The sequence below is a fragment of the Arvicanthis niloticus genome, chromosome 1, assembly GCF_011762505.2.
Source record: "Arvicanthis niloticus isolate mArvNil1 chromosome 1, mArvNil1.pat.X, whole genome shotgun sequence".
Taxonomy (NCBI): domain Eukaryota; kingdom Metazoa; phylum Chordata; class Mammalia; order Rodentia; family Muridae; genus Arvicanthis; species Arvicanthis niloticus.
The window spans coordinates 16,177,455-16,204,804 of NC_047658.1; the positions used below are offsets into that span (position 1 = coordinate 16,177,455).

At 42.0% G+C, this 27,350-nt stretch overlaps 2 pseudogenes; both read left to right on the forward strand.

Moving 5' to 3' along the window:
* The first annotated feature begins 375 nt into the window (after positions 1–375).
* On the forward strand, positions 376–6,795 carry LOC117723191 (uncharacterized protein C2orf78 homolog; annotated as a pseudogene).
* Positions 6,796–8,882: 2,087 nt separating this feature from the next.
* Positions 8,883–25,657, forward strand: LOC117723841 (uncharacterized protein C2orf78 homolog; annotated as a pseudogene).
* Positions 25,658–27,350: the final 1,693 nt, after the last annotated feature.

Sequence of the window (27,350 nt, forward strand, 5' to 3'; positions counted from 1 at the left end):
AAAATGAAGAAAGACACAAGAGTTATCTATGTTTCAACAAAAGGCCAGTTGCATTCCTGTGTGTGAAGATACACTAAGATGATGAAAAAGTGTGTTCTCTATTCACAAGTAAACAAAATACCTACATGACTTTATTTCTTTAACCCAGCCCTCTGTACAGATACCTTCTTTTGTTCTCCAAGTGTTCCACTTTCTCTGCTTTAGCCAGAACTCAGATTCAAGCATGGCACAGAATGCTAGAAGGCCAAGATTCTACAGAGTCTGTTGCAAGGAGGAGGAAACTACTGTAACTGCTATTGTCTTTTCTATTGAGGACAAATAGAGAAGGAACTCAGACTAGGTAGCTCACAACCATGATTCTACAAACAGTTAACCATGGACAAAAAGAATGTCCCTGAGTCTGAGGCCAGAGGGAGATATACACAGTGAGTTCAAAAACAATAGGAGTTACAGAAAAAAAAAAACTATCTCTGCAAAATGAAAGAAGAGTAGAGAAAATATGCAGAGGGAGCAGAGTGAGGGAGGGGAATAGCAACAAATGCTGAAAGAGGGAACACAGGCATCCAGCCTCAACCTCAGTCCTCCTGTTGTTTGCTGAAAAGTGTATAACCCACTTTACATGCATCTGTCGGATAAAATCAAGACCACTGTTTCTGGAAGATTACTGTGCTTTCACCCTTTAGTGTAAGGATGCAGGATCAATCTGGTCCAATAACCAAAGCCTACAAAGCAGGGATGAAAAGGAGAGAACATGGATCTGAGTCTACCTTGGGCCAGAAAAATAAAATAAAGAAAAAAAGACTCCTGGAAAGAAACCCCAAAAGAACAGCCTTGGGATTCAACATATTCACATTATTAATAGCAGTTCATGAATCTAATAACAAGCACTGTAATGATCTCCTAAGCTAAAAGGCAAGGCAAAAGCAACAACCATCTGAAGATTACATCATTTCACCAGCACATACCTCAGCCTTCAGGGATGCTGTTTCTCTCAATCTTGTCTTGCAGCTCAGAATCTGTCCTTCCCATTGGCTAATGACTGATTTATGACATCATCCTCCCTCCTAGCCTACCAGCACCTGGTAGAATCCTGGGGTTCCCATGGTGCTGCCTGTAAACAAATTTGGATCACTACAGGTGACCAGTGACCAGTGACCAGTGGGCTCTGTCTGATACTGGACACACTCGCTAGCTTGGTCAGCACATTGGACAAAGACTAACATTTATCTGGCTCAATTATAGGGTGAAGTACTGTTACTCCCCATACAAAGTCCCCCGACCATGTCAGGTAAGGAAAGAAACTTTCAAACATTTTTGATCACAAACATTTTTGATTCCTTATTTTTAGTATATGTTTAAATCTTTCAAATACTAGGGATGACACGACTATAGATATCTCATGCTGAAAGCCATAGTTAGTTTTGTTCTTACTAAGAATATGACTTTGGACACACAGTTTACTCTCAACTGATTCTTTATCTATCTCAGAGAAATTACACTGCTACTATGGTCTGGGTTCTCTGCTGTTGAATCTTAAAAGACAAGTGAATGTTTGAGAGACTAAGAGGGGACTGGACTCTAAGAAGGTAGTTGTTTTAGTGAAAGAATTATTGAGGCTGTTACATGAAAGACCAACCCACAAGAACTGGGGAATCACAAACAATCCAAACTATAAAGATGAAAGGCTAGAAAACACAGAAATAAAATAAATCAAACCAGATGTGATCTTTAAGGAACACAAAGATAGTTTGGAACTGAATGTGGCAGAGAACCACACATTTTAAATCAAAAGGCTCAGGGCACTGTCATTTCCTAAACTAGGAAACCATATTAAAACTCCTGTGGGTGCAAGTTCACTGTCATATTCAGAGGATATTATCCCACTCTCGTGCTACACTCTTGCAATCTATCAAATCTTGTAAAGAGTTCTCTGATTCTTTGTATGCACTGGTTGTGTTTGATAGTATTAGTTGGGGCTGGGAATTTTATAGTCAGTTGTTCTCTGTACAACACTCACTGACACAGGTGGGAAATGCTCACAAGGTTTCCCCTCTTCAAGAGTTACAGACACTTAACAGGAAGAGAGGAGGAGTAAATCTTATTCAGTGATCAACCTTCTAATAGGTTAGCAAATCCAAGTAGGTCAGCCCTAAACCAATGTACACACCATGAAATGTTACCAGTGGGTTGTATACATAAAGTCATAAACACATAGGTGTTTAAGAGTTATACTTAGGGGAATGGGGAAACGGGATGGTATCTGAAGTGTAAATGAAAGATCTAATAAAAAAAAAAAAGAAAAAAGAAAAAAAAACAAAAAAAAACAAAAAGAGTTATACTTAAATAAGATCATCAGTCATAGAAGGAGTGGCAAAGACAAAGGAGGGGTTAGGAAAAGAAATGAAGTAAACACAATATTCATATACGAAATCCCGAATATGTAATTTTTGAAAACAAAAACACCCACAGAGTATAGACAAGTTTGGTCAACCTGGGACTCACATATAAAGGAGTGCTATACATCCAAAGGCAGGTTGGTCCTGTGATTTCAAGTCCAGCCTATTCCATGTAAAGTGTCTCTTTCCATAGATATGCGAAGGACAGAGAAAAAGCAGAAACTTGAGAAATTTAAGGTTCTCCTACGTCTAAACACTTCTCCTCTAGGACACAGTTTTGAAGCAGTGTCATAGCAGGTATGAGAGGAAGATAAAGCAGGGCAAAGAAGGAATGTGTGTAGGTTGGGGTAAAGGCTAAACCAGTTCAACCAGGAATTTCATTTCCACAGAAAAAGATCAAGAGCTCATCAAATGAGTGTGATTATGATTTGTGCCAAGAATGAATCTGTGCACTTGCAATAGGGATGTTTGGGGGAACTTCAGTCTTAGACAATCCCAACCAGAACAAACTGGAGATAGCACTGCTCACCACAGGAACCTAGAAAGCATCAACCTCACAATTTTCCCACTGTCTTTTTCCTCCCTACAAAAAAATTCCAAAGTTCACCTTTCTTTGGGTCAGAAAGGGCTCTGCAGCCTTCTCTTCCTGTGCTGAGCAACTCCACACACTCAGGAAGGGTGTGCAACATCTCCAGGGTCTCCAATGCAGATGTGAGTTCAGCATGGCTTCTGCCATCAGCATCCAGCACTTTTCTCCAGCCACTCAAGGGTAATGCCTACCTTACCCGATATGCTGGCACAACCATGCTGTCAGTGATGACTGAGCAGGGCCAGATCTCCACCTAGGCACCCTCTTATCCAGGTGCTCTCAAGTGAGATTTCACTGGAAGCATGGATGGGAAGAAAGATGCACTCCAGGGATTCATTGTGACAATCACTGACGCAGACACTACACTCTCCTCCCTGGCTAAGACAAACCAGTGTGATAAAATTTTAAATTCCAATGCCATACTTCCTTTTTATCCAACACTGCCTGCCAGCTTTGTCCAGGTCACACCACCACAAATGCCAAATCAAGGATACAGACTGGAACCTTCCTACCAGGAGGGTAGCCATGTCTATTACTATGAGCATAACAGCCTGGGCCCTCTGATAGCTGAAGAATTTGGGCAGTGTTTGCCAGCCCATGGCTCTGTGTCCTACCCTGGGAATCAGACCTCTGTGCTCCAACCAGAGATGGTGATGGTGCTAAAGGAGATTCAGCCAAGGAATGTCCAGATACCACTCTTTACCTCTGCCTTCTCCTATTCCACATCTGCTCAATCCATGCCATACAACAGTCTTCCAGGTGAGTACAGATCTAGGAGGGAAGGAGTGGGATCAGCACTCCAAGTAGATTAACCTCTACCTTTTATAGTGTACACTCCACCACACAGAGTGAGAATGAGTATCCTGACAGTTAAGTCCAGCTCTGGCTTTCCACCTCTACCTTCAGACTCTATCTAAAGAGACTATGCAAGGCCATAGTGAGTGACATCAATTCTGTATTAGGTGATATTCACTGATCACACCACAGTTGCACATGGAACTAAGTACACAAGATAACCAGTCCCATCTACCAATATCCTGCAATAAACTCCTTCCTTAACTATTGATCTTGTGTCTAGAACACACTGAGGAATTTTTTTTTTATTTTGGTAACATGGGATTTTCCATGAGTTTAAATCCTCCAGAGCAATGTAGCTCAGAATCTGTCCTGGAGGAAGAATTCCCCCCAGATTCCCAGCACCTGTCCCGGAATTTTCTAACACTTAAAATTATAAAAGAGTATGGTATAGTCAAGGTACCATTTCTAAGTTGTTTAAAGCTGCTCCTTTTTTCTTTTGCTGTGGTACTTCAGAGGTAACCCATGTCCAAGAACATGAGATCATGTAGCCATGTTTTCTACTACTGAGTCTCACCCAAGCCCAGGTAATTTCAAACTCTCATACCATATTCCATTCCACTTATAAAATTGTGAAACATGGGGCAGGATGAAATCCTCGGTTGTTAAAATGCTTGCCTTGTAGGAGTGCCTAAGTGGGTTTGGATACATAAACCCACATAAAAAACAAGCTTCTACAGTTTTCTGTGTAATGACATTATTGAATAAAATTGACAGGCTCAGGTAAGTGTTAGGAAACTGTGAACCAGACAACCTGCCTAATAGCAAAGTTTCATGAAAATGAGAAGCACTCTTAATAAAGACAAAGTGAAAGGAAACTGAGGAGCAAATATCAAGGGAATTAAGGAACTGACCCATTATGGGTTTTCGTCTACAAACCACACACACAGGAGAGAAATAAATATCTGAGAAAACATGACATTCAATGGTCTGCAGAAAAACAGCAGTAACCTCCTGTCTGCCAACAGAGGTACTATCCAAGCCCCTCAACAAGAGATTCTAGGAAGGCCCTTCCACTGCTTCAGGGGCCAAATGCTGTGATTCTATCTAATGGGGATTGGGGTAGAGAGCATCTCATTTACTGCAGGCACTGACTTCTGCCTTCACTCTTTTCCAGTAGTTCAAATGGAGACATCCCTGGGATTGCCACCTTCAGGTCAGACACACTGTCAGCTGCAGAGTCCGGAACTCTGCAACACCTGGGATCAGGTTTCCCAGATAAGACCACCAGCTGTCAATGGAAACAGGGCATTAACAGCCCCCATCCACAGTCCTTCAGAATTCCTAGCCTTTCCTCCAGCTCCAAACCAGGAAGAAACAGAGAACAAAACCATGAAAGAGATCAAAGATGAGTTTTTAAAGACTCTGGATGCCTGTGAGGGCCCAAAAGAAAACCAAGACACACCAATAATGATTTTCGCACACCCTGACTTGCAGCTGCCTCTGAACTGCACTGATACTGAGAACATAAAGCAGAAATCTGTTTCTGATAATGCCCATATGGGAGGCAACAGAATGGGTGCAAAAGAGCTTGAGGGCCTGCCGAATGAGATTAGACCCAGCTTAGATTTTAAAGACATCACTACACTTGAGGCAGACATTCAATTTCCCCAACTCCTCAACAACCTCACAGACATAGACCAGGATCAGGCCTGTGAATACTGGAGCATCATCAGTGGCCCCCTTGACCAGGTGAGGAAGAATAAACATAAATCCTCTGAGCTGCTTAAGGAAGCTCCTCAGGCCAAAATCCAACACCGGGACCTAGTGGAGGGAGAGGGGTCTGCGTGTGTGGCTGAGGCTAGTGGCAGGGCTACTGAAAACATGGAAAAGTACCAGAAGGACAAAGCTCCCAAAGTGGCCCCCAGCAAGAACAGAAGAGTTAGAAAACAGGGGCAGGAAAGACAAAGGAGACCCGAGAACAACTCTAAAAAAACAGAGGACCTTAAGCAGTCAAGGAACAGAGTCAGAGGAGAAGAGAAGCCCACTATCCCCAAGACCAAGAGGAAGAGGAATCCACCTGAGCTCAGTCAAAACAGCTTCAAGATGCCTCGAACCAACCTTGGCATGCACATGCTGGAGTCTGTGCAGGTCTTTCACCCACTGGGAAAGAAGAATGAGAAGAAAACTGGCATTTCCTCCTTTGGGGGTCTGCGAAACTTCACCAGCAACCAACATCCAGGCCCAGGCTCTGTTACTACAGTAGTGATAAACATTCCATGTGAGGGCCAGGGTCCTCCCAAAAGTCTAGGGACGATTCATACAGTAGAGAGCAGTGCCAACAAAGACTGTGTGTCTTCATCCAAGTATGAGCTGCCCCCAGGAGGGAAGGTCAGCTTAGTATCTCTGCCTTTTCCAACCCTGAACAAGCCTCAAGCCAGACCTATTTCTAGAAATCCTCTTTCCCTGGCTTTACGAAGGCCCACTGCCGCTTACCCTGTGCAGCCTCACTCCTACTCAGCTCAACCTACCACACTCAGGCCAAACCAACAAGGTCCTGTCAGCACATCTTTGATGGCCTCTGCCAAGCCAGTTCCTCCACTTTCCTCCAGAGCCACACAGCCTAATGTAGCCAATACCATCCAGTCTAGTTCTGCAACTTCTTTGGCCTCCTCCAGGCCCACACCATACAGATCATCATCTCATACTTCATTCCAGAGAAAGCAAGTTTCTGTTTCCAGGAACAAGGTGCCATCACCTCCCAAACCTCAAACTCAATTCCTGCTGCAAGACTTCGGCTGCCAACCGATTCCATGGAAGAAAGTCGAAATTCTGGGACCAGTTGTCTCACAGCCCATCACAGAAGAGCACAGGCCACAGAGGGAGGCCATGAAGAGGCGGGCTCAACAGGAACGTGAGAATGCTGTCAAGAACACCTCTTCTGGGAAACTGCAGCTTTTCCTTCAGAGGGAGAAGGATATGGAAATTTCTCAATATTATGGCTATGTAATGTAAGAGCTGGCCAGATCACTGTGACTAAGTCCTTTTCGACATTGATTGAAGAGATATATTCACTGATACAGAAGTATAAAAGGACAGAAAATCATATGTAAATATGTATATACATAGATACATGTGCAGGAATATAGAAAACTAAGTAGATATAGATGGATAGAAAAACATAGCCACATTGATTTAAATAGTAAATTTGCCTATAGAATGCTAAGTTGGTTATTTTATTCTGATATTTCTCTTAACTGTAATGATTTAGGTTTTTATTATATCCTATAATAAATTAATAAATTAATTAGCCAGTGGCAGGCCTATTAAAAATTTGAAAAAGAACCAGAAGGGCAAAGATCCCAAAGTGGCCTCCAGCAAGGACAGGAGAGTTAGAAGACAGGGGCAGAAAAGACCAAGTGGACCAGAGAACAGCTCTAAAACAGAGGAGCTTAAGCAGTCAAGGAACAGAGTCAAAGGAGTAGAGAAGCCCACCATCCCCAAGACCAAGAGAAAGAAGAATCCACCTGAGCTCAGTCAAAACAGCTTCAAGAAGCCTCAAACAAACCTTGGCATGCACATGCTGGAGTCAGTGCAGGTCTTTCACCCACTGGGAAAGAAGAATGAGAAGACAACTGGCATTTCCTCCTTTGGGGGTCTGCAAACCTTCACCAGCAACAAACATCCAGGTCCAGGCTCAGTTACTACAACAGTGCTAAACATGACAAATGAGGGCCAGGGTCCTCTCAAAAGTCCAGGGGAGATTCAGAGAGTATAGAGCAGTGCGTACAATGATTGTCTATCCCAATCCTATATCGTCATCTGAGAGGCTCTACCAGTAGCTGACAGAGACAGGTCCAGATATTCATAGGCAACCACTGGACTGAGGTCTGGGACCCCTGTGTAAGTTAGGGGAAATGTTGAAGGATCTGAAGGGGATGCCAAACACATAAGAAGACCAACAGTGTCTACTAACCTGGAACCCTGAGAGCTCCCAGGGACTAGGCCACTAACCAAGGAACATACATGGGCTGGTCTAAGTTCCCTGGCACATATGTTTCAGAAGAGTGACTGCCCTTCTGGCCCCAGAGCAGAAGATGCATCTAAGCTTGCAGAGACTTGATGCTCCAGAAAAGGATGATGTCCCACTTTAGCAAGGACAATGTTATGAGAGTATCATCTCACAGGTAAAGGGAAGGGGGAATGTAGTGAAGAATTCGGAGGTGGAGGTGGCAATATTTGGGATGTAAATAAATAAAATAATTAATTAAAAAAGAATGTTTTCTATCAGCTATCCAGAGAAGGCTGCCTGTAGAGCAAACACAGGTGTTTTGGAATTTTTTATGGCCTATTGATTTTGCTTGAAAAATCTCAAGAGTTACTTTTAGTTTTTTTTCCTAACAGTATTTCTGACTTGGTTGGAAGATCCAAGAAATTTTCATAGCAGCATTTCTGACTTTGGTCAAAAAATTCATAAGCTATCTAGATACTGTTTAGAATTTTTACTAGCAGAGAGAGCTATCTTATCCAGAGTGTTTTTACAATAGCGAAAAGCTGCCTAGAGAATAGCAGAACAGAGAGAGAAACACAGATAGAGAGATGGGGGAGGGATAGAGAGGATAGGAGGAGGAGGAGGAGGAGGAGGAGGAGGAAGAGGATGAAGAGGAAGAGGAAGAGGAAAGGAGGAGGAAGAAGAAATGGAGACAGAAATTGAGAGGGAGAGGAAGATGACAAGATAGCTGAGAGAAAGAAGGAAGGCCACTTAACACAGGGAGACCCTGCTGGGCACCAACCAGAAGCACCACATGGTCAATAAATGCAATGCACTGTGGAGGTCCATGCACCTCCACATTACTGCACCTAGAAGGCTGAGGCAGGAGGAAGCTGGATTGCCAGGTCAGCCTCAGCTTCACAGGGGAGACAAGAGGACAGCCCAGAGTACATCAGACACTTATTCAAATGGAAAGGACCATTAGGATGTGCTCTTGGCAGTGCACAGAGATATGGAGCCTGCTTGCCCACTACTGTGTTTGTATGTGTGTGGGGTAGAGCCATGAGTGTGAGCGGAGACAAGGGACAACCTCAGGTTTCCTCAGTCTACGATGAGATTCCTGCAGATGAAAATGAGGACCTCAAGCTTCACAGAAGTTGTCTTTGCCAGGTGAGACATCTTATTCACTGTCTTTTAAAAGATGTTTTAGCGAGACAGTATCTCTCTATGTAGCTCAAATGGTCCTGGAAATTGCTATGTAGATCAAACTCAGAGATCCTTCTTTTTCTGCCTCCAGAACACTGAACTTAAAAGTATGCACCACTGTAACTGGACCTTATCTTTTTGTAACTCACCAAATTTTGTACAAAAATCACTATTCTATATAACCATTACTGTGCTCCAATTCCAGAACATTCCATGGTCATTAAGGCAGCAGTTGCTCCTGCTTCCTTTTCTCACTTTGCTTTATGACTATGTAGAGTTCCCAATTCTGGACTCTTTCACACATGAAATCACACATTTTGTGGGCCTGGGGTTCCACATATCTTTATTTTGTGACCTAGGGAGAGGATGTTCTGAGACACTGCTTTGCTAAATAGTGCAGGCTAGCTCAGAACTCAAAGTTTCTGTCTCATCCTCCATGTGTTCACTACACAGCGCTCAGGAAAACTGTTCTGCTGGGTTTTTGCTGCAGGGCCCTGGTGTATGGGAACACAGTAAACTCACCCCTGTTGATTCAGGCTGGCAGGTCTGGGGACTTCACCAAAGTCTACATGGCACTGGAGAAGACCCTGGTGTGCCTGGTGGAGATCTTGAGTCTCGCTGGTATAACTCCCCAAAGTTCTAGGCCAGTCTGGGCTATGGGGAGAAACAAACAACACCAAAACCAAGATTAAGTTTCTGGCCATGCATGGAACACAGATGATGCCAGTAATGGGGGGCTGAGTCAGAAGGACTAGTGGAGTTTAGGAGCTCTAGAGTAGTCTGAGTTTCATTGTAGGATGCACAGGGAGGCTAGGGAAATTGTGTAGTTGATAAAATGCATGCTGAGGGAGTGTGAGGACCTCTGTTCCGATCCCCAGCACCTATGGGAAAGCCACAGCAAGAACTCAGACCTGTAGTCTGCCCTGGGAGGCAGAGGCAGAATCCAGGACAGGCAGTCTGGCCAAAATAAACTAGTGGAGTTAATTAAATGCACTATCTCAAAATTGTAAAGGGAGATATAGGGAGGTGGCATTAGGGTAAGAACACTGGCTTTACAAGAATGAAGACTTAAATTCGAATCATAGCACACTCATGAAAATCTAGGTGTTCAGGTCTAAACCCAGTGCCAAGAAAGGGAGACACAGGAGGAGTCTAGGGTGTGGTAGCCATTAACCTGGATCCAGGTTTAGTGGGAGATCTTGTATGAAAGGAGTAAGGTAGAGAGGGATAGAAAGAAATCCCAATGTCATAATACAAAGGGAAGAGACAGCAACTGAACTTACTCTCTGGAGCACAGTCCCCTATGCAAAAACTTGGACTGTACAACCTATCATTTCAGAAATGGCTGAGGTTTCCAGACAGTGGTCACCTCAGAGTCACACAGATCTGCCTGCACCCATCTTTCAGTAGGGGTATCACTCCCTCAGCCGTCATCTGTTGTTTTGAGAGGGGGATGGGTAACAGATGCCTTGGTAGATACTGAATGTCCAGAGCCCGCCCTATGCTGGTAATGAGTTCCTAAGAACTTGAAAGCTGGAAGCCTCAAATGGTGGTGCACACAGCCTGGGCCAGCAGAGCAAGAGTTGCTACCACAACACAACAAAGGCAAATGAGATACTTGGTTTCTTAGCTGAGTGTGGGGTAGAACACACTTGTGATCCAAGCTTTCCAGAGGCTGAGGCAGGTGTTTCCTTAAGGTTTGGAGCTTCTGGTCAGTTTCTGTCTAAAAAACCAAAATAGTCAGATATGGTGGCACAAACTTGTCATCACAGCACTGAGGAAGTGGAGGCAGAGGATTAGGAATTCACAGCCAGCCTCGGCTAAATGGTGAATATAATGTTAGCCTGAGAACATGAGGCTCTGTTTCTCACCCCATTAAATAAATAAATAAATAAATAAATAAATAAATAAATAAATAAATAAGGGTTGCGATCCATTGAGCTGCCTGTGGCTGTTTCCCAGTCACCCAAACCAATTGGTCTTGTTGTCACTCCCTCTTTGTAGGAGTAATGTATATCCAGCAGTGTGGATTATATAAGCCCATGCTATTCTTTTGGAGGGTCTAGATTTGGTTCCTGGCATCCACATAGCAGCTCAAAACCATCTGTAGCCTCAGTTCAAAGGAATCTGACTTCTTTTTCTGCCTCCTGAGAGCACCAGGAAAGCATGAACATGAAGGCAAATGCCTGACACACAGACTGGGCGTGGTAGCGCACATTTATCCCAGCACTGTGGAGACAGTGGCAGGCACACACACACACGCACACGCACACGCACACACACAAAAGCACACACACATGTTTGCATATATGAGTTCAAGGTCAGCTTAATCTGCATAGTGATACCCTGTTTCCATCAAACAAGAGTAATCCACATAAAAAATACACTATGAGGCCAATGAGATTTCTCAGGTTAATAGTCCTTAGGAGGTGGAGGCAGGTGGATCTCTGGATGGGGATACACATGAGACCCTATCTTTCCTTATTCTTTTAAGTCCCTTTAAGTGATTGAGGGAATTGACAGGAAGGAAACTGAAAACCCACCCCAGCCCCAGCTTCCCTGCACACTTCCTCTTAGACTTCTTCAGGGACACCCTTTACAGACAGACAGGAGAGAATACAAGTCTCCACTCACTCTGCAGACGTGTGTGGCCCAGGTGTGTAAGGTCAAGGAGTGCAGAGTTACCTGGGCTGGGTAGACCTAGTTGAACTTCCATGAAAATTGCCCAGGCCAGATGGATCCCAGTGCCTCTTTTCCACCTGTCAAGGTGATTAGAATATGGGGAGGAACTGGCAGACCACTGTGAATGAGGAGGGTGCTGAGAATAGGGGAAGTCTCCTCCATACCTAAGCACACCTAAGCACACAAGAAAGGAATGTTCAGCTGCACACAGTGATGCACTGTGCTTATTACAGGACTGGTGAGGTGGGAGGTGAGGATCACATCAAGGTCTCTCAGCTATATAGGCAGTTGGAGACCAGCCTAGGGTACAGGTAACACTGTCTCAAAAATAAACAATCAACTAATTAAAAGGAGTGGCACTATTAGGAGGTGTGGCCTTGTTGGAGTCGGTGTGTCACTGTGGGTGTAGGCTTAAGGACCTCACCCTAGAGCTTGCCTGGAAGTCAGTATGCCACTAGCAGCCTTCAGATGAAGGCATAGAACTCTCAGCTCCTCCTGCACTATGCCTGCCTGGATGCTGCCATGTTCCTTCCTTGATGATAATGGACTGAACCTCTGAACCTGTAAGCCAGCCCTAATTAAATGTTGTCCTTTATAAGACTCGCCTTGGTCATGGTGTCTGTTCACAGCAGTAAAACCCTAAGACACTTATGTTCACTCCTTGTCAGCTTGGTTGCTTGCTCTGCCTCTTGACCTAGGGTTGATTTTATTTAGCTCTTGAATTAAAGGTATGTGTTAGAGTTGAGCCAAACAAGTACTTGTCTACACTAAACTGAAAGTTCTGGAATCAAAAGCTGAGCCATACCAGTCCACAATATCAATGTTTACAATGTAATCTAATATCTTTTAACACAGCCTCCATCACCCACACAGTCTCAAAACCAAACAGACCCTCCAGACACACAGGGAGCACCTTCTAAACACACACTTATCCTTCCTCAATTGCTTTTACCTCACAGACATACTCAGACTTCCAAATCCATGCTGGTCTCCATGATAGGCATATACACTCCCAAATACAGGTGGTCCTCTTCCTATGGGGCCCCGGTCCTACTCTGGCTTCCCTACTGATGTGGGTACTCAGCATTCAGCATGAGGTCCTACGAGATCAGAGGAGGTGTTGTGGCCCAGCTGCCCCACACTTGGGGGCCAGAAATGTTGAGAACTGCACTACCCCACGTTTGGGGGCCAAAATGTCTTGGACTGCTCTGTCGGTGTTGGAACCCACACTGCCAGAAGCCTTGGGGGGCTAAATTGTTAGAGCCTACACTGCCCCAAGCTGCTCCAGTCCAAGGGTCAGGGCTCAGCAAGAGAGAGAGTGAGGATGGATTCGAAGAATGGAGACCAGACAGAGTGTGATTCAATCTTCTTCAGTCTGTGTTCTTCTCCAAGTCCCAAGTCTTGAGTTCCTAGTCCCTAGTGCCTCCAAGTTCCAAGTTTCTACTCTCAGGTTCAAGTGCCTAATATCTAATAATTATTCTTCTTCTGCATTCTCTAGTCCAAGTGTCTTCTTCCTCAATGCCTAATTCCTGCTCCAAGTTGTACTGTAAATTGTACTCTCTAATCTAATTCCTAGTTCTGAGTTGTACTCCAAGTTGTACTGTGTCCAAGTTCTTCCTCCAAGTTGTACTCTAAGTTGTTCTCTTCTGAGTGTCTAATGTCTACTCCTACTCCTAGTGTCTGAATCTCTGTTACTCCAAATTGTTCTGAACTCTCCTGTCTGCCTCTGCTTTTTATATGTCTCACTTCTAAACCATGCCTCTAAGTTATGCCTTTAAGTCATGCCCTTAGGTCTTGTCTCTACATCTGATCTTTAAGTCACACCCCTAAGTCACACACCTTTAAGTCTCACACACCCAAGGGAAAATCCTGGGTATCTAAAGCAAGATGTTATCAGAGTGTGCTCAGCTGTTGTAGGCTGATGTAATCAAGTCTCTTTTCAGGGTATATGGCTCAAGATGGCTGCAAGGATGATACCAGCCTTCTGTCGGTTCCCCACAAGGAGGTGGGGCAAATCTTATTTACCAAATTCTAGGAAGGCCTCCCAAGGTCCCTGTGTCCATGGGTCCTTCTGGTGTCAGAGGAAACTGAGGCCAAGTTGGGAGCCCTCTGACATCTCCCTGGTCTGCTCAAGGTGAGGGCACAGAGGATGAATTAGGTGGGACAGACACTATGCACCAGGTGTCATAACAGCTCTGGGGAGACTGACTGGAGCTTGGTCTATGGCTAACCAGTATTGTTCCTGTTCTAATTTTCTTCTCTTTTTTTCCAGGCTAATGAAATGGTTGATTGTAGGCATTTTCATGTGCTAGGCAAGTCCTGTGTTGCTGAGTTCCATTCCTTGCTCTTGATCTCTTTTTTAGCACCTCGTGGCATACAAAACAAACCTGTTGTCTGTGGACAAACAGTGTGAGAGTTTTTCATTCTCACCCAGTTGGTAGAGTGTTTTCTTAGCACACACGACTCAAATCCTACTCCATTACCCCATGGAAAACAGGCAGGGTTGTGCACACCAGCAATCCCAGCACTCCAGATATTCAATACACAATACATAACTCAATACATAATTGTTTGTCTTGGTGAAGGTAATTTCACAATTTCAAATCTTCAAATGTGAAGCATGCCATGACTGTTGACTCCTCTGCTATCTTCTTTAGAGGTTTGTTGTTGGTCAAAATTTTCAGGTACTTTGAGCATGCAAGATTTCCACAGTGCATCTGTCTTTCAGAACTTGAATTACATCACAGCATTTGATTTTCTGCTGAGAAAACTGCTACTCTACTGATGGGCCTGCCCTCAGCATCACAGTTGTGGCTTGTGTTCTGTGTATTTAGTACTTTGTGTTAGTCTCCAACCCTGGCAAAATGGTTAACTGAAGTGTCTAGTCAACATATCAAAGTGGACCTAGACACCAGATTATTTCAGCATCTCTCGGTCCCTACCTGTTAAAGGATATTGCTGATATACCCCACCACCTACTCTAACCTTACTGTGCAAGATATGGACTATTCTTCTTTCAGATGTCCTTCCAAAGATAGCCCAGCCACTTTGGTTACTTGGCCCTGTTCATCTCCTGTCTTCTTGATATGGCTCTCCCATTTCCTTTCCTACTTCTCCTTACATGGCCCAGCTTGTGGTCATGAATGCTGGTCTGGACACTCCAGAGGACTTTGCCTCTGGATATGGTATCCCTTTTTTCTCCCTCACCATTCTATTTTCTACTTTTCTTTTTAAATGTTTTTATTTTTTACATATATTACATCTAGACTACAGGATCCCTTACCTCCAATTCTCCGAGATACCCCCTCTACTTTTCCCCCTCTCCTAGATCTACTCCTCTTCCATTTCTCTTCAACAACAAAACAAGAACAACAACAACAACAAAAACAACAACAATATCAATAACCAACAGAGCAGGTCTCACAGGGACATTAATCAACCAATGGCATAACAATTTACAATAAATCTATTAACAGTCATGCCAATCCTGGACAACATAAGAAGAAAGTAAGAGGAAAAGTATCCCAAGCACATGCAAAGGAATCTAAGTTACCCCTTACTCCTGCTGATGGTGATTGGTCTCATAAGAACACACAAGAATTTAGACATATTTGGGTTTTCCTGTGTCTCTTAGCTGACTAACCTCTGATTCTTGGCCATCCACACAGCCATCCACATGCAACCATAACATATATATAGAGTACCTACACAGGGTCCATGATTTTCACTTCAGTCTATATGACCACCTATGAGCCCTGGTTAGTTGATTCTGTAGGTTGTTTTTTCATGGTGTCCTCCATCCTTCTTGGTACTAGAATCCTTCTTCTTCATGTTCTTAAGGGTTATCTCAGTGGCAGATCTATGCCTCTTTTATGACTATTGGGCTAGGCAGAGCATCAATAAAATCATTTCATTAAATTTTTTCTAGTCATATTTTGTTCTACCCTGGGTCTCTGGGCTGACTAGCCTCTTGTTCTTGGGGAATCCACACAATGTTAGGTGTGGACTCTATCTCTTGACTTGGGCCACAATTTAGACTAGTCATTAATTGGACACTCCCAAAAGTTTGGTGCTTCTATTACCCCAGCACAGGCAAGACAAATTGTCAGACAAAGGTTTTATAGTTGTGTTGATGTTCTAGTACCTCTAATGGTAGCCTTGCTTGATTTCAGAAGATGGACAGTTTCAGATCCATATGCCCCAATATTAAGAGATTTTTCTAGGGTCACTCTCATAGTTTTCAGGGAATTTCTACTGCAGTCAGTTTCTATATAACTCTCTAAATGCCTCCGAATTTCAGTTGCCTTCGTGTTACTCTCTGCTCCCAGTCCCCTGCTTGAACCCTCCTATTCCCATGTGCTCACAGTCTCCTCTCCCAGGGAGATCAATGCTAATCACGTGTCTTTGTAGTAGGATAAGGAATCCTGTGAGCCTATGCCCAAAAGTGGTATAGCAGGGCCTTGAGTGAGATCAATTTCCAATTTTCTGAGGAACCTCCATACAGATTTCCATAGTGACTGTATAAATTTGCATTCCCACCAGCAATGGATGAGTGTTCCCTTTACTCTACATCTTTTCCTGCATGAGCTGTCACATGTGTTATTGATCTTAGCAATTTTGATAGGTGGAAGACGGAATCCCAAAATAGTTTTCACTTGCATTTCTGTTCAGTTTCAAGAGGCTCCAATTTATTAATTGTTCATGTTAGTGCCTGAGCTTTTGGTGTTCTGTAGAGAAAGTTGTTTCCTGAACCAATGCTTTCAAGGTTACTTTCCAATTTCACTTCTATCAGGTTATATCTATCCCATTTTATGTGGAAGATTTTGAAACACTTGGATTTGAGTTTGGAACAGGATGATAAAAATGGGTCTACTTGCATTCTTCTATATGCAGACATCCTTGTAGATGGGTCAATTTGTTGAAGATTCCTTTACCCCATTTTCTTTGTCAAACATTAAGTGTCCTTAGTAACGTGCTTTCATTTCATGTTGTGTTTCTCTCCATTTAGTTTGATGCTGGCTATTAAATTACCATAAACTGTCTTTACTATGTTTCAGTATGGACCCTTTTATCCTTAATCTCTCTAAAACTTTTATCACAAAGGGGTTTTGGAGCTTGTCAAACACATTTTTACATCAAGTGAGATGATCATGTAATTTTTTTCTTTCAGTTTATTTATATTGTAGATTATATTGGTGGATAGTTGTTTATTGAATAATCCCTGCATCCCCAGAATGAAACCTATGTGATCATTGTGGATGGTGCATTGTTGGATTCAGTTTTCAAATATTTTATTGAGTACTTTTGCATCAATGTTCATAAGGGAAATTGGCCTGAAATTCTCTTTCCTGTATCTTTGAGCAAGGTAATTGTGGCATGATAGAATGAGTTTGGCACCTTTCCTTCTGTTTCTATCTTGTCGAATAGTGTGAGGAGCATTAGCCTTAACTCTTATTCAAAAGTCTGGTAGAATTCTGCACTAAAACCATCTGGCCCAGGGACTTTTAAAGACTGCTTCTACTTCCTTAGGCATTATAAGACTATTCAGAATGTTTATCTGAACTTAGTTTAGCTTTGGTAGTTAGTGTCTGTCTAGAAACTCAACCATTTAATTTAGATATTCCAATTTTGTGGAATATAGGCTTTGGAATTAAGACTTAATGATTTTTGAATTTCCTTAGTGTCTGTTATGTTTCTCTTTTCATTTATGATTTTGTTATTTAGGGTAGTGTCTGATTTTTAGTTTGTCTAAAGGTTTGTCATCTTGTTGATTTTTTTTTAAAAAAACTAGTTCTCAGGTTTGTTGACTTATTGTACTGTTTTCTGTGTTTCTGATGGATTGTTTTAAGCACTGAGACTGATTATTTCCTGGTGTCTACTCCTCTTGGGTTTGTTTTTCTTCTTTTTTTGTCTAGAGTTATCAGATGTACTTTTGTTAGTTTGAGAAGTCTCCAATTTTTTTATGAGAGCACTTAGTGCTATAAACTTTACTCTTACCACTGTTTTTATAGTGTCCTTGGGTAGAACTTAAGGGTTCTTTGGAAAGTCAGTTGTGTTGAAAGGTCTTTTCTTGGGGAAAACATGTGAAGGAGAGTTTTCCTGAAGGGGACTCAGGTGAAAGGCTAAGACAAACTCATGAAGGAAAGTTTCACTGTAGCAGGCACAAGAAAAATGATGTTTTGCTAAAGCAAAAACAGGAAAGGACATGTGATCGAGGATTCTTTGCTAATGACAGGCATATATTGGTCCACTGCAACTGAGTAGCTGAACTCCATATATTGGGACTCCATACAGAGAAACATATCACAAAACTTCTGGTGGTGTGGTACAGTTTCTTGACAGAGTGATGTCAGCTAAGAGAGACTCACATGATGAAGCAAGACAAATGGATGATATAAGATGTTTAGAGGAAGTATTAAAATCACTGGATGAACAGTGATGAAGGCTAGGCTAGTTTTGCTTATAGAGCTAGCTGTGCAACGCTTGCTAGTCTCGTGCCTTTGCAGATTTGTGCTTTGTTGAGAGAAGCATTTTTTTACTTTTATTGAATATTATATTTACATTTTAGATTTTATCCCCTTAACCCATTCCTCCCACCACCCAGGATCCCTTATCCCATCCCTCCTCCCCTGCTTCTATAAGGATGTTTCCACACCCAGCCCCCACTCCCACATCCCTACCCTCGAATTCGCCCCTACTCAGTGTTCAGCCTTCATAGGACAAAGGATCTCCTCTCCTACCTATGCCTGACAAGGCCATCCTCCTTTACAAATATAGATGGTGTCATGGGTCTAAAGGCAAACTTCTGGTGTTCCTGCTGGTCCCTCCTGATGACTTGTGCTGAGGCTGAGGCCTGGCTGTCTCTGTTAGGTAGTTGCTACCAATACTGATTTGCTATTCTCAAACTGCTGAACTGGACTGTTGTTATAATAGTGAAGTGTTTACAAGTGGATCAGGCTGTGCTGCTGACCTGTGAACTGAAAAGCTGATTTTCAGACCACAGAGATGGGAGTTGCTCCAGAGAACCATTTCTAGAAAAGTCTACTTCCTCCTTATCCTTCCTTTTCCACTATCTCTTGTACGTAGTGAGCTTAAAGGAATGTTTCAACAAACATGTGAGCATTCTGTAGTGTTTGTAATTGTTGAAGTCCAGCTTTAATGCAAGGTGATCTGTTAATATGCATGGGGTTATTTCCATCTTCTTGTATCTGATGAAGTTTGCTTTTTGACCATGAGGCGCTAAGAAGAAGGTGTATTCTTTAGTGTTAGGGTAAAATATTCAATAGATACCTGTTAGGGCCATTTGATTCATAAATCTATTAGTTTCATTATTTCTCTGTTTAGTTTCTGTCTTGATGACCTGTTCATTGGTGATCGTGGGGTGTTGTGTTCTCCCACTATTAATGTGTGTAGTTCAATGCATAATTTATGCTTTAGTAATGTTTCTTTTATAAATGTTGATGCACTTTCTGTTGGAGAATAAATGGTTAGAAATGAGATGTTCTGTTGTTAAATTTTTCCTTTGATTAGTTTGAAGTGTCCTTCCCTGTGTCTTTTGGTTGCTTTCAGTTGAAAGTCTATTTTATTAGATATTAGAATGGCTACTCCAGTTCATGGTTTGTTTCATTTGGTTGGAAAAGCTTTTTCTAGCCCTTTGTACTGAGATAATGAATATCTTTGTTGGTGAGATGTATCTTGTGTATACAGCATGATGAACGTTATTATTTTTTTTTAGGTAGGTTGTCAGTTAGGATTGCTTTAATGGCAATAAATATTTTTATTAGATATTTTATTTATTTACATTTCAGATGTTATCCCTTTTCCACATTCTTCCTAGAATCCCCCTGTCCCATCCCATCTTCACCTTTTTGCTTTTTATATCATTTTAATTACATGCAACTATTAAGGTCAGTTGTTTATTGCCTTGTTTATTCTTTGACTATGTTTTTATTGTCTTGATTGTTCCTTGACTATTTGCATCTATTGTATTGATGGATTATTTTGATGCACTGATTATATTAGCCTGTGTGTTGGGGAATTGAGACAATTGATGGTGAGAGATATTAATGACCAATGAATGACAATTCCTGTTATTTTAATATTAGTCTTGGTTGTTATTTTGGCATCAGAGTTGAATGAGTGTATGTATGTGTGCATGTGTTTGTGCACCCATGTGTGTGTTTGTCTTCGATTGATTTTCATGGTATGAAATTATTTATTTCTTTTGTGTTCCTGAGTATAGTTGACCTCATTTTATTGTATGTTTCCTTCTGGGTAGCCTCTGTAGAGCTGGGTTAGTGGAAAGGCATTGTTTAAATGTGATTTTGTCATGGAATATCTTGGTTTCTCCATAAATGTTGACTGAGAGCTTTGCTGAATAATGTACCCTGGGCTAAGAGCTCTGGTCTCTTAGGGTCTGGGGGTCCTCTGCACAGGACATCTTCTTCAATGAACTTTATAAAAGAATTGCCATGATATTTTAGGATAAAAGTCATAGGAAGAGGGACAGCTACACCAAAATATTACTTCCTTTAACCAGCTAACACCTCAACTTTCAAGGCTTTTGTTGGTCCCCTGCAATCTTCTTTACACATCCTGTCTTTTATCTCAGAATCATACCTTCCTATTGACTACTCCCTGATTTATGACATCATTTTCTCTCCCACCCTACCAGTATCTGGTAGAATACTGGGTTTCCATGGAGCTATCCACAGGCCACAGGCCTGTGACAACAGGCCACCTAAGACTAGTGAGCACTGTCTACTAATGGAGAGAGGGGCCAATGTGGTGAGAAGATAAGTCAAGAACAACCACTTATCCTGCTCCATTGTAACATGGATTACTGCTAGTCTCTCCCACATTTGCCCTGACCATATCAGGTAGGGAATGAAACTTTAAAATGTTGATCATATATTTCCTTATTTTTAGTGTAAGTTTAATTTCTCAGGAGACTATGGATAGATATACAGATATCTTAAGTTGAATGGCACATTAGCTTTTGTTCTTATTAAGAATGTGACAATGTAAAGACTTCACTCTCAACTGATCCTTCTACTGCTTCAGGGAGATTGCACTGTAACTTGCTCACAGCACAGTATAGTTGTGTATTAAAAGGCAAGTAAACAGGAAAAAAATCAGGTAAAATTGACAGTGTTAACTTTAAAAAAAAAAAGTAGAACTTCTTTGAAGAATTTAGCACTCCATACCATGATTGTGATGGTCTCTCTCCACTACTGCTTCCCTGTTATTGTTCAAATTCAGTGCTGTTCTAAATGTATCTTTCACATAGGTATGGTGGCACACCTGTATTCATATTATATGTGAGTATTATAAACAGCTTCATCAATGAACACAGCATGCAGTGGTTGAAATATTGAAGATCAGATTAAGTCTATGCTGGTCTAAATTAGCCTTGTCTAGACACAAACAATAAAAAATAAAGAGAGCAATTAGCATCTTTTAGAAAATTTAGTCTATCGTAGGTAAAAAGAGAATGTGGGAGAATTTAAGAGGGGACTGGACTCTGTGAAGGCAGTTAATGTAGTAAAAGAAATCACGTAGCTGGTATATGAAAGAAAGACCCACAGGAACTGGAGAGAAATAATCCACAATATAAAGATGAGGGGATAGAAGACAGAGATATCAAAAAAGTAAAAAAACTCAGAGATTATCCTAAAGGAACATCAAGATAATTTAAGACCAAATATTGCAGACAACCACAGATTTCAAATCAAAAGAATGAAGGCATTTCCAAAGTCTTGTCTAGGCAAATACTCTGTTGATATTTGTTTGGGTGCTCGTTCCTTGTTATATAGAAGACACAATCGCACTCTGCTCCCTGGTTCGTACAATCTCTCATGTCTTGTAAAGAGTTCCCTAAGTCTTGTGTACACTAGTTTTGTTGGATAATATCAGATGGAGCTGTCATCACAGTCACTTGTTCTCTGTGCATCACTGACACAGAACAGGGAATTCTCACAATGCTTCCCCTGTTGAAGAATTATAGGCAAGTAACAATAATAGAGGGAGAATTAGTCTTATTCATGGTTGAATTTCTAATATATTAGCAAATATCAATGTGCCAGCTCTAAGCATACAAAAGCACCCTGAAATACTATCAGCGTGTTATCTTAAGTCATATACACATATGTGTCTAATAGTTACATTTAAATGATAAGAGGTAGTGAATTATAGTAGGAGTGGCAGGGACAAAAGAGGACTTAGAAGGGGGAAGGGTAATTAATTAAATACAGTATTCATATATCAAATCCCTGATGCATTATTTTTTAAAGCTCAGAGTAATAGTAAGCCTGGTGGCATTGGCAGACTTCTATGATACCACCATTCTGGAGGCAGAGGAAGGCCAAGGCCAGGCTTTGTGATTCTAAGAACAACCTTATTTAAGTAGGGAGACCTTGTCTGTTTACATAAAGTAAGATATGCACAGAACAGGGCAAAGGGGCATGAGAAGTTGTCTTAGGCTCTACTACCTCTATACACTTCTGTTACAGAACCCAGATATAAGGTCATACCACAGCAGGTATGAGGGCAAGACAAAGTAGGTAAAAATGGACTGTGCTTAGATTAGCACATAGGTTACCAAGTCAACTTGGAATTGATTGCCCACGCATGAAAAACAGGTATCAAATGAGTATCATCCCATCCATTACCAAGAATTAGTCTGAAAATTTGCAATTGGAAATGTTGGAGGGAACAATGGTCTTAGACTCACTCTCCCAGACAGGAGAAACGGGAGATAGTACTGTTTCCTGCAAGGCACTAGAAAGCATCCATCTCATTTTCCTACTGTCCTCTTCCTCCCTACAGAAAATTTCCAAAGCACACCTTTCTTTGGGACAGAAAGTACTCTGCAACTCACTCTGCCTGTGCTGAACAACTCCACACCCTTAGGAATGGTGTGCAACTACTCCAGTGTCTCCATCACAGCTGTGAGTTCAGCATGGCTCCTGCCATCAGCATCCAGTACTTCTCTCTAGGCACTCATGGGCAGTGCCTACCTTAATCTACATGCTAGCACAACTATGCTGACAGTGCTGACTGACCAGTGCCACATCTCCAACTCCACACTCTCCTGTCCAGGTAATCTTCAGTGGGATATCACAGGAAGCAGAGATAGGAGGGCAGCTACATTGTCAGAATTCAATGTGACATCACTAACCAGGAAACCAAAATGTCCTTATCTATGATAGTCCAGTGTGATAAAATTTTAGATCCCAATGTCATAGTTCCTTTCTATCCAAAATGGTCTGTCAGCTTTGTCCAGCTAATTATCTCTGGTGCTAAATCAAGGATACAGCCTGATACATTCATACCAGGAGGGTAGCCAGGTCTATTACTATAAGCACAACAGCTTGGGATTTCTGATAGCTGGAGAATTCAGAGAGTGCCTTCATGCCTATGGCTCTGTGTCTTACACTGAGAGCCAGGCCTCTGCCCCACCATCAGAGATGGTGTTGGCACTTAAAGGAGATTCAGCAAAGAAATGTCCAAACATCTCTCACTACCTCTGCCATAATCTATTGCACATCTGCTCAAGCCATGCTAGACAACAATCTTCTGAATAAGTATTGAGCCAGGAGTGAAAGAAGTGGGATCAGTATTCCAAGGAAACTGAGCTCTACCTTTCAGTACTGGACATCCCACACAGAGGGGAATGTTTGTCCTTCCAGTTTAAGTACAGCTGTGGCTTTCCATTTCTACCTTCAGACTCTATCATGAGAGAGAAGGCAATGCAGAATGGGTAGTATTCATACTGAATTAAGTGATGCCCACAGAGCACATCACACTCACACATCAGTGCTCAATGTGATCAGTCTCATGCCCAACAACACTGTAATCAACTCTTTCCTGGTATGTTGCTCAGAGTTCTAGTGGACACCAAAGAACTAACTAACTCTCTCTCTCTCTCTCTCTCTCTCTCTCTCTCTCTCTCTCTCTCTGTGTGTGTGTGTGTGTGTGTGTGTGTGTGTGTGTGTGTGTGTGTGTGACTGGATAGTCCATGAGTCAAAATCTTTCTTTAGAGCCTTGCAGCTGAGAATCTGTCCTGGGGGACATATTCCTTTCAAATTCCAACCACCTCTCCTGGCATTCTTTTACACTTAAAATAATATAGGGAGTTAGGTGCACTGCATGTACCATTGCTAAGGTAGCCAAACTGCTATACTTCTTTTTTTGCTGTGTATTTCAGAGTTGATATATGGTAATGATTATAAAATTACGTACACATGTTCTGTAATACAGAGTCACACCCAAGCTCAAAGGTTTCAGTTTTGTAAACCAATTTTCATGTCACCCATAAGAAGTTTTAAAATATGAGGCTGGAGAAAGCCTCTGTTGTTGAAATTCTTACCTGGATTTGGATACCTAAACCCACATAAAAATCCAGGCTTTTGATGGTGTCTGTGTAATGCTGTTGGCATATGTTCTTAGAGACAAGTAAGTTCTCAGAAATTATTGGTCAAATAACCCACCTAACAGTAAAGCCCCAAGGAAATGAGAGGCAATGTATCTTTTTATACAAAGGGGAAGGTAAGTGAGGGCCACAAATCAACAGAATTCTTTTACCTTATTATATAGGAACACAAAATCATCTCTGAAAACCTGACATGTTATGGATACCCAAACAACAGAGAAGCCACTACCTTTCTGAAAACATAGCAGACAGCTCAGAGAATGCCTGCCCCATGGTTGCAGTGGCCAGTTTCCTGTGGTGCTACAAAAGGAGGAGAAAATATCACGTAACATGTACTGACTCCTTCCTTGACTCTTTTGCAGTGGAGGAACTGGAGACATCCCTGGGATTGTCCCCTTCAGACCAAATACTTTGCTGCAGAGTCCAGAATTCTACATCACCTGTACCCAGGTTTCCCAGAGGAAGATAACATCTGTTGATGGGGTCAGGCCATTAAAAACACCTGTCCATAGTCCTCGAGAATCCCTGTCCTTGCCTCCAGCTCCAAGCTCAAAACAAACAGAGATTAAAACCATGCATGAGATGCATTTGATGCCTCGGGTTGCCTATGAGGGCACTAAAGAAAACCAAGACCCATTATTCCTCCCTTTAGCAACCATGATGTGCAGCAACCTCTGCACTTGACTGACACTCAAAGCCTAAGAAAGAAGTCTGGTTCTAACAATGCCAGTTTGGAAGGCATCAGCCTAGGTCTGGAAGATAAAGGAAAACTGGACAGTTTGATGGTGTCCACTATCGACTTTATAGATATCACAACACTGGTGGCAGATATTCACCTTCCCCAGCTCTACAACTTCCTCACTGGCCTAGATCAATTCCAAAATACTGCAGCAACTGAATCCACAGACTCCACAGTCATCTGGATGGACCAGGCCCCAAAACACTCCAAAGTCATCAGTGAGTACTCTGACCAGGTGAGGAAGGAAAACTATGAAGCCTCTGAGTTCATGGATGGAGCTCCTCAGGCCAAAATCCAAAACTACGATTTACTAGAGGCAGAGGGGACTATGGCCAGTGTCGGGGCCAGTGACAGGGATATTAAAAGCATGGCAAAGGACTTGGAGGACAAAGGTCCCAAAGTGTCACCCATTAGGCCAGGCAGAGCTAATGGACAAGGGCAAGACAAGACCAAATGGAACAGAGAAAATAATTCCAAGAAAACAGAGGAGCTTAAGCAGTCAAGGAACAGAGTCAAAGCTGAAGAGAAGCCCATAATCCCTAAGTTCAAGATAAAGAGTGATCCACTTGAGCTCAGCCACAATATATTTAAAAAGCCTCGAGCCCACCTTGGCATGCACATGCTAGAGTCCATGCAGGTCTGCCACCCACTGGGGAAGAAGAGTGAGAAGAAACCTAGCATTGCATCTTCCTGGGCTCTGGATGGTGTTGGTTACTTTAGGTTATGTGGCACTGGAAGAACCTGGATGAGCTACCTAGGCAGAAGCCATCAAAGATTTGCTGACAGGAGGTGGCTGGGATGGCCTCAGGGTGGTAAGCTGAGCTGAGTGAAAATGACACCTCTCAGAGTAAGCTGCAGTTGGCCTGTGTGAAGCCAGGTTGAAAGGCTTTCTAGAAACAGGTCTGGCTTGAGGCTTGTCTAGGGTTGGGAAAGGCAGAGGTACTAACCTGACCTTCCTAGCTGGGGGCAGCTCATACTGGAACTGAGATGGACACTCTTTGAAAAAACTGCTCTCTGCTCTCTGAGCCTTGCCTGGAGTTTTGTCAGGGCCCTGGCACTCATGTGGAATATCCTGTAGTACTGTTGTGGCTGGGCTTGGCCCAGAATATGGGCCAGAGATGGATCACTCTTTATCTTGGACTTAGGGATTATGGGCTTCTCTTCAGCTTTGACTCTGTTCCTTGACTGTTTAAGCTCCTTTGTTTTCTTGGAATTCTTTTCTCTGGTCCATTTTGAAATTTAAGTCGAGTCTTTAATCCATGGTAAATAAAGAAGATTTGATTTTATTCTCATAACTTTGATATTAAAATTTTAGGTTTCTCAAGTAATATATTTTACATATCATATGAAATAAAACTGATAATATTTAATATTAATTACATTCATCAATAGCTATAGTGGTGATAAAATTATTCTGCTCGAGTTTATTTTCATAATACTAGTCACTGAACATGGTATGTTTCCTAAAATTTATATTGTAACATGTTCTCTATAATTTATACTGTAGTCTGAAGACATTTAAACTGTTACCACAGTCCCTCCCATTTCTCATCTCTCATCCCATCCCTTAATCATTATTATAGAACAGTACTCTTCCTGCTGTTTCATAAGATGAAATATAAGCTTTCATGTTTATTCAACCTAGCACTCATAAACAAGAAAAACATCAGGATGACTATGTTTCAGAAATGGGTTGAATTGGATTCTGAAAATACCCATTTAATATTTTATTGTACATGTCTCCTCTGCATATGTATATTTGGCATCATGTGTGTGTAGTTACGACACAGGGAATAAAAGGGCATCTGAACTCTGGTTCTAGAATTAAAGAAGGTTGAAAGGCATTATGAGAGTGCTAGTAACTCAGACTGGGGACTCTGCAAGAACAATATTTGTTCTTATATGCTGAGACATCTACCTGACTCAGGCTGTAAATAAAATGACTTTATTTTCTTTATGACTGAAAAAGACATCTTTATCTATGTCCATCACGTTTTCCTCACCTATGGTGATTGTTTGGGACTCTAAGCTTTGTTTCCTAATGTATTACAGAAATGGCTGCAATCATCACTGATGCACATGGATCTCTCCAGTATGTTGAAATGGTATAACTGCACCATTTAGTTGGCCATGTTTTGGCTTTTGGAGGACCCTCCAAAATGACAACCAAACAGGCTAGAAAACTTCACACCACCACCAGCGGTCCATAGCTTCCTGTGTACTCCCACAGAGGTGTTTGTTACTCCTTTTCTAATTGACCTTGGATGACATTTCCTGAAGTTTCACTGTACAATTCTTATTCTTCCTGAGTCTGAAGAAATTGTTATTTGCTCTCAACAAACTGTATTGCCTTTCTTCTTCTGATGTAGATATTTTATCCTGATTGTAAATAATTTAGATAAGTTCAGGCGACTCTTAGAGACCAAGGATGTAAGCTCAGACTACTATACCTGGCAAAATGTTCAAACATCATAGGTGTATAAAACAACAAATTTCTTGAGAATTCAAATTTAAACATC